Below are 7,250 nucleotides of genomic sequence, written 5' to 3' on the forward strand. Positions count from 1 at the left end.
AACTCTCTAGCTAAAGAAATAGAGCATGCCAAAAAAGATCTATTCAAAGTGTCCCTTATTCTGACCTGTCTTGGCTTTACAGCTGTATCCCACACCCCACCGCAGAGAACCATGACCCCTGACACCCTTCTGGCTGAGCATGGGAAGCTGATCCTGACCCTACTCCTACTAGAAAGCCCCCCAAGAAAGAAGCAGTTTAAAGAAACAAGAGAACCCTGTCCTGAGACTTAAAGTCAAAGCTTAAGGAGCATAGTAGCAGCTATTGTCTTTGCATGATGACATTCATTTAGCAAAGGTCAACTGAGCTTCTAAGATCTATTTTGGTTTCTCTTCTTACTTCAGGGACAAAATAACTGACCAAAGCAATTTAAGAAAGAAAAGGTTTAGTTTGACTCATGGTTTGGGGTAACAGCCCTTCATGGTGGAGAATTATTCACAGTGGCAGGAGCACGGGGCAGTTGGTCTCATTGCAAGTGCAATAAGGAAGCATAGATGGTGCTCACTTTCTCAACTCAGTCTGGAACCCGAGCCATGGACAGTGTCACACACAGTTAAGGTGGGGCTTCCCACCTCAACTAATCTAATCTAGAAACTTCCTCAGACACTGGGTAAATTTAGATACTTTCATGTTAACAATATTAACCATCTCAGCGTGCTAGGTACTACATGGGTTACACAACAGACATTTGTTAAGAAACACAAATTTTATTTTATAAATCTGTTATTTAGTCTCTTTCTCTTCTGGTCCCAGGTGCTTTGGAAGCCCCCGAATACCATTCAGACATGGCCATGTCCAAGAATCACACCACACAACCAGTCCAGGAAATGGCACAGAAATGGCATTGAGAAACCCTGATCACAAAGATATGAATCTCTTAAGAGGGTCGACCCCAAGTTCCTGAGGAACATGCGCTTTGCCAAGAAACACAACAAGAAAGGCCTGAAGAAGATGCAGGCAAACAATTCAAAGGCCATGAGCCCATGAGCAGAGGCCATCAAGGATCTTGTGAAGCCCAAGGTGGTGAAGCCCAAGTTGCCAAAGGGCCCCAGCCGCAAACTCAGCCGCCTTGCTTTCATCACTCACTTCCCAAGCTTGGGAAGCGGATTAGAAGCTACATGGCCAAGGGTTGCAGGCTCTGCCAACCAAAGCCCCAAGGTTCAAACCAAGGCAGAGTCCTCTGCTTCAGCTAAAGCCCCGGCTTCAGCTCCAGCTCAGGCTCCCAAAGGTGCTCAGGCCCCTGTGAAGACCCCATAGAAAAGGTTTCTTCCACTGTCAAGACAGCTGGACTGGTGTAGGGACACACCTATACACTATCTGCAGGTGACCATGCCCTGTGCTGTTTTTACAAATAAACTTGAGGCAAGACCTGTTTTAAAAAATCTGTTATTTATCCCCCTTTGATGTCTATTGGTCTCTACACTATAAAACACAACTGGAATAAATGGATGAACCAAGCTTAAAGAGGTCTTTTAAATTTTTTCTATCATGTGACTTAAAGATCAAAGTACTTCTTTCCTCATTAAAGCAAAGCCTACTATGAGGCCTGGTGAAGAATAAGCACTTTCCAACTGAATGCTGAACAAGTAAATTGAATAGAACCAACTTAACTATGCACATTTGTCAAACCAAATGTCTCCTCAAGGACAAGCTATCCCATCAGATAATTGAAAATCCAATCCCACTGGCATTGCAAACAAAGAAGACAGTATTCAGAAACATGTCTACGACAACCAAATTCTAGAAGGGAAATTGGGTGGGGTCATGAAGCAGACACTCAGAACAGTCGTGCCATCTGCTGTACTTCCTTTTCTCCCAGGCTGGGATGGATGAAGGTACCACTCCAGACACAGACACTGTCATCAAGAAAAGCACAGAATCTGGTGTTTCTAAAGCCCCATGGACCCAACTTCTTCCACTGACTAAGCAAGCAACCACCTTATCAGAAATGAGCTGAGCCTGACAGAATCATGGATGCAAATATACAGGAGAAAGAACTGTGTGTCATTGGTGGAAAAACACCCAGTGACCTGACAGAATGAGAGTACCCTGAAGCAGAGTACCCCGATGCCCTGTGCCCATCAGAGTCCTAGACATTGAACACTGAATACCAAAACATGATCACCCAGTGTAAATGAGGCTTGACAAGTTCAACATCTTGACTCTAGGGTCTCTTGATCTGAAAAATCTATTATAAAGGATTAATTGTCTAGGGGTGTAGTCCAGTGGCAGTGTTCATGTCTAGCATCAGTGAAGGCTTGGGTTTGACTCTTAGTAAATATAGAGAGGGAGAATAACTATGCTTTTACCCAACAGACATAACTCATAGTGGTGGGACAGGCGAGGAACAGTGAGCATAGAGAAAGAGAAGGAAAACTAAAAGCCACCACACAGTCCATGATCATGGCAGTCTTGTAACCCAGCTGCCAATTCCCTACCTAGGGCTCAATCCTCTCTTTAGGAGTGACTTCCCAGAGCTCTTGACTCTGCCCTCTGTGATCCTTCCTTTTTCATTAAGGCAGCTCTTGCTCATAAACTGAGTAGTTTCCTTACGGCCTCCTGCCCAGGGAACATGGGAAATCTACAAACTTATTTCCATTTTGTACCTCTGCTTTCTCATTAAATTCAACATAGTATGGTTCTTTTAAAAACTGTGTGCATCTCTTAGGATACATTTTAAAATCTACTCTGTAACAAAGAATGTATACTCATAAATGTCTTCAAAATAAAGTTTCTCTTTCTTCAGCTCCTTATAAGGCCACAGAGGAACAAAACTGTTAAGGCTCTTAGGATGATCTAAGGGTGCCATAGTGGCACTCATGCCTTGGCAGTAACCAACAGCTCTTTAATTGCACTTAAAGCATACCCAGCAAGAAGGCATGCCTGATACTGGAAACAGCCAACTACCTCAGTCTGCCAGGTCACTAAACCAGCATAGCTCCTAAATACACTCAAAATACTTATCCTTACACTCACAGATGAGTATATTTCTCACCCCTTATTAAGGGAATGTCTCTTTAGAACAGACAGAGGCCATTACAGAAAATGACAACTGATCAAAAGGCAGAGTTGTGGGGCCCAGTCCTAACTGATACATGTACAATACAATTACTTCACCTAAATCTCAAGGTGCATTTGGAAAATGGGTAGAAAGATTGTAACAGCCAAAGGAATAGGAAGTCTGCTGTGAGGTTTCATCTCATGGAAATGTCAGAAAAGCTACACCTGTGAAGTGTCGTCAGCATGGCTGCCCAAACATGAACTAACAAGGATGACACCAACAGACATGCTAACATGGGAGGAGGAAAGTCCTTGGAGCCCCAACCCTAGACAGAGAACTACAAGCAACTACGGAATGCTAAAAACAGGAGAAACCGTCTCCTGTGAGGGAGAGCCCCCAATTTGTTATCTGATACCAAGTGATCAAACTTGAAATAATATATGCAGAATGAGCAGGTTGTCTTTACACATTTAGGAACTAAGGAAAATGAAGCTATGAATTCGAGTGAGAGAAGCTGGGGTTGTGTGAGAAGGATTGGAAGAAGAGGAAAGAGTAAAATACTTCTTAAAAATTGTTTTAAATATTTTGGGGGTGCAAGCTAGAGAGATGACTCAGCACTTAAGAGTGGATACTGATTTCCCAGAGGACCCAGCATCAGTTCCCAGCACCACCATGAAGAGACAAAACTGCCTTGACTCCAACCCCAGGGGATCCAGTCCCTCTGGCCTCTGGGGTCAACTGCACTCATATCCATATACCCCCCACACACACACAGACAAACACATATAACCAACAATAAATTAAAACAAGGTTCTTTGTAGAAAGGGGTCTTTGTGGCACATTATTTGGAACCTGAGAGGATTTCATTCTTATTTTTATTTTGCACTTGAAAGTATCTATGAGGCAGGGTCATAGCCCAGTCTGAGGTCTTAATATAAGAGAGTGTGTGGTAAGGTCCCACCTCTTTTCCCATGGGCCCCTTCAAATCTGAGTGTGTTTGGCTTCTGAAAGTCTGTCCAGGGGGCCTCGGTTCCAGACTCCACTCAAAACACTAGATATTTCATTCTTCGGTGCATCTTTCTCCACCCACATCTGACTGGAAGTGACGAAGAACCCAAGAGGCCCCTTCAACACCCACTGGAATTACCTTTGGTTGCACTGTTGATTCTACTAAGTACGCACTACATTGCCACGGGCCACAGTCCTGGCCAGCTTTCCAGCACTGTAATGCAAAGCTCTCCTGTCCTTCAGATTCCCATGAATTGTCCTTATTCTCCTTTGAGCCTCCTCCAGTCTCTTCAGGGTCTGGGCAGCATGCAAACTCAATGTACTCTGTGTGGAATTTTGGTTATGGTGATTTTCCACCTCTGGATGGCAAATTGTGGCCTAATTATTTTGGGTAATGGGGTACTGTGATGGTTCAAATAAGATACGTCTCTGCTGGATCAGACATTTGAATGTCTAGTGTCCATTTGGTGCTGCCTCTTGAAGAGGAGACGGAATCTTTAGGGAGTGGAGACTTGCTAGAGGGAGTACATCGCTGGGGGAGGGGGGAGGCTTGGAGGGCTTTGAGGGTTTACAGGCTCCTGTTCCTCTCTTCCTCCCTGTATTGAGGGTTTACAGGCTCCTGTTCCTCTCTTCCTCCCTGTATTGAGGGTTTACAGGCTCCTGTTCCCTCTCTTCCTGCCTGTGTTGAGGGTTTACAGGCTCCTGATCCCTCTCTTCCTTCCTGTGTTGAGGGTTTACAGGCTCCTGTTCCCTCTCTTCCTTCCTGTGTTGAGGGTTTACAGGCTCCTGTTCCCTCCCTTCCTTCCTGTATTGAGAGTTTACAGGCTCCTGTTCCCTCCCTTCCTTCCTGTATTGAGAGTTTACAGGCTCCTGTTCCCTCCCTTCCTTCCTGTATTGAGAGTTTACAGGCTCCTGTTCCCTCTCTTCCTTCCTGTACTGAGGGTTTACAGGCTCCTGTTCCCTCCCTTCCTTCCTGTATTGAGAGTTTACAGGCTCCTGTTCCCTCCTTTCCTTCCTGTATTGAGAGTTTACAGGCTCCTGTTCCCTCTCTTCCTTACTGTATTGAGAGTTTACAGGCTCCCATCCATTCTCTCTTCTTCCTGTACATGGATGAAATCTGGTCTTTCACTTTCCTCTTCCTGTCACAGCTCCTGCTAGCTGAGGCCATCCCTCGTCGCCATGAGTGAGACAATCCTTATCCCTCTGGAACTATAAAACAAGTAACTCCTTCTTCCATAGTTGCTTTTGATCATGGTATTTTATTACAGCAGCCAACAGCAACAAATCAACCCTGAGTACAGTGGTGTAACACTATTTTCATGCTCACAGGTACTGTGGGTTGGAACTGAAAAATGATACTGCAGCTGCCCCTGCTCTGCAGCATAGTCCCCCAGGCCTTAGCTGAGATGACTCATGAGACCAGGGAAGTTGATCAGTACAGCTGCCTTAGAAGACTCACATTTGAGAATGCTCCTTCACTCACACTGAAACAAAGAGCAGGCTGGATGGTGGAATTAGCCTGGAAGAAACCTGGCATCTCCCACATGATAGTCTCAGACCTATTGGACCTCAGAGTTCCCAGGACTTGAGGAGCAAGAGTTTCTGAAGTCTAGAATCTTCTGTGACCTAACCTTGGAAGTCTCTTAGCTACACTTCTGATGCTTTCTATCTCTAACAGCAGGATTTGTGAAGGAGCATAGACCCCCAATTCTCAATGGAGACATGTTGAATGAAGAATGAGAAGTTACACAATAGGTGGCATTTATTGCAGATGTAGCCAGCTGAAGTTGCTGGGATGAAAAGACTTCTTGACTAGTTTATGAAAAGCAGAAAGTTCATTATCAGTCATAGGAAGAGATATGAGAACAAATCTAAAGACTCAAAACAAATCTTCATCTCACAGACACGAGAATCACAATGGAGGAGGATAGTGTTTCCAAGAAATAAAAGCTATAGGAAGTAGGGACCAAAAGATGTACAACTCATGAGAAGAGAATGGGGGGGGCAGGGTAAAGGGAAACTAGGAAGGAGTGAGAGTCACACACAAACACAAACAGAAAAAGAAAGTCTATTTAACTAGTTGTCTGTGTGTGCGGCTCTACATAGGGAAAATTTCACTCTACCAATCCTAGAGAAACAAAGTATTTTCTAAGAGTTAAGTGAGTGACTGAAAGAAATAAAATCTTTTTTGTTTTGTTAGTTACATTGTGTTACCGTAATAAAATACCAGACAGACACAACCTAGGGGAAGATGGATTTGGCTCACAGATTTCTGTCTGCCGTGGCAGGAAGGATGTGGCAGGAGATTCCTCACACCACTGTGGTGCAGAAGAGGAAAGCAGCCAAAACTAGAGACAAGGCTCTAACCTTCAAAGGCTCAACCTAGTTCCCTATGTCTTCCAGGAAGACGTCACATCCTACAGTCTCCCAAATCCCACCCCCAAATAGGGCCACCAGTTAGAGAATGTTTGTCTAGAACATGACCCTGCAGAGGTCTTTTTAAACACAACCCCTGTGCTATAAGCACTACACTGGGAATTGGGTAAACTATGGTTTAATCACTCTGCATTCTGATATGGGCAAGAATACAAGAAAGGAATAAATTATCTAAGGTGACCCAAAGACTTTCTTACCAAGGACCCAAAGAATGCCAGAATTCCTTGAACGCATATTGTATCTGCCTCCTCCTGGAACCTAGTAGAAGACTTCCCAACAGTATCAGTTCCCGCTTTCCAGTCAGCTAATAATGTTTTTGCCAAAATGTTTCTTAAACTATGCATGCATATTATACCTTTACAATATATCGCTCATTAAAGGCTAGGCTCACAACCAAAACTACAATATATTGCTCATAAGGCTGTATATAGCACAAAACAATGCACTTCAAAAATATTTCTACTGGACCAAGGGGACAAATAGTCTGAAATGTGGCACTATATGTTGGAGAATCAAATGTGTTTTCATTCTCTTGTTATTCTGGAATTATGTCAACTACCATCTCTCATACACTGGTACAAATGAGCAGAGGATAGAAGGGAAAGATATACAATGTGAACTGTCTTTACTCCATCTGCCCATGCCCTGTGCCAAGTGGGCACACAGAATACCACACAGAGTCTTATATTAGTTTACAATGCTGCTAGACAATTGACTAGGATTTCTTATATGCTAGCTCAGTCTTAATTATCATAAATCTATATATTTTATAAGACTTATCTTAAAGGATGCCTCCCGCTGGCATCG

General features: G+C 43.8%; 1 pseudogene; it reads left to right on the forward strand.

Moving 5' to 3' along the window:
- Window positions 1-783: 783 nt before the first annotated feature.
- LOC113831213 lies at window positions 784-3,792 on the forward strand (annotated as a pseudogene).
- Window positions 3,793-7,250: the final 3,458 nt, after the last annotated feature.

This window comes from Cricetulus griseus, chromosome 3, assembly GCF_003668045.3.
Source record: "Cricetulus griseus strain 17A/GY chromosome 3, alternate assembly CriGri-PICRH-1.0, whole genome shotgun sequence".
Lineage (NCBI taxonomy): Eukaryota > Metazoa > Chordata > Mammalia > Rodentia > Cricetidae > Cricetulus > Cricetulus griseus.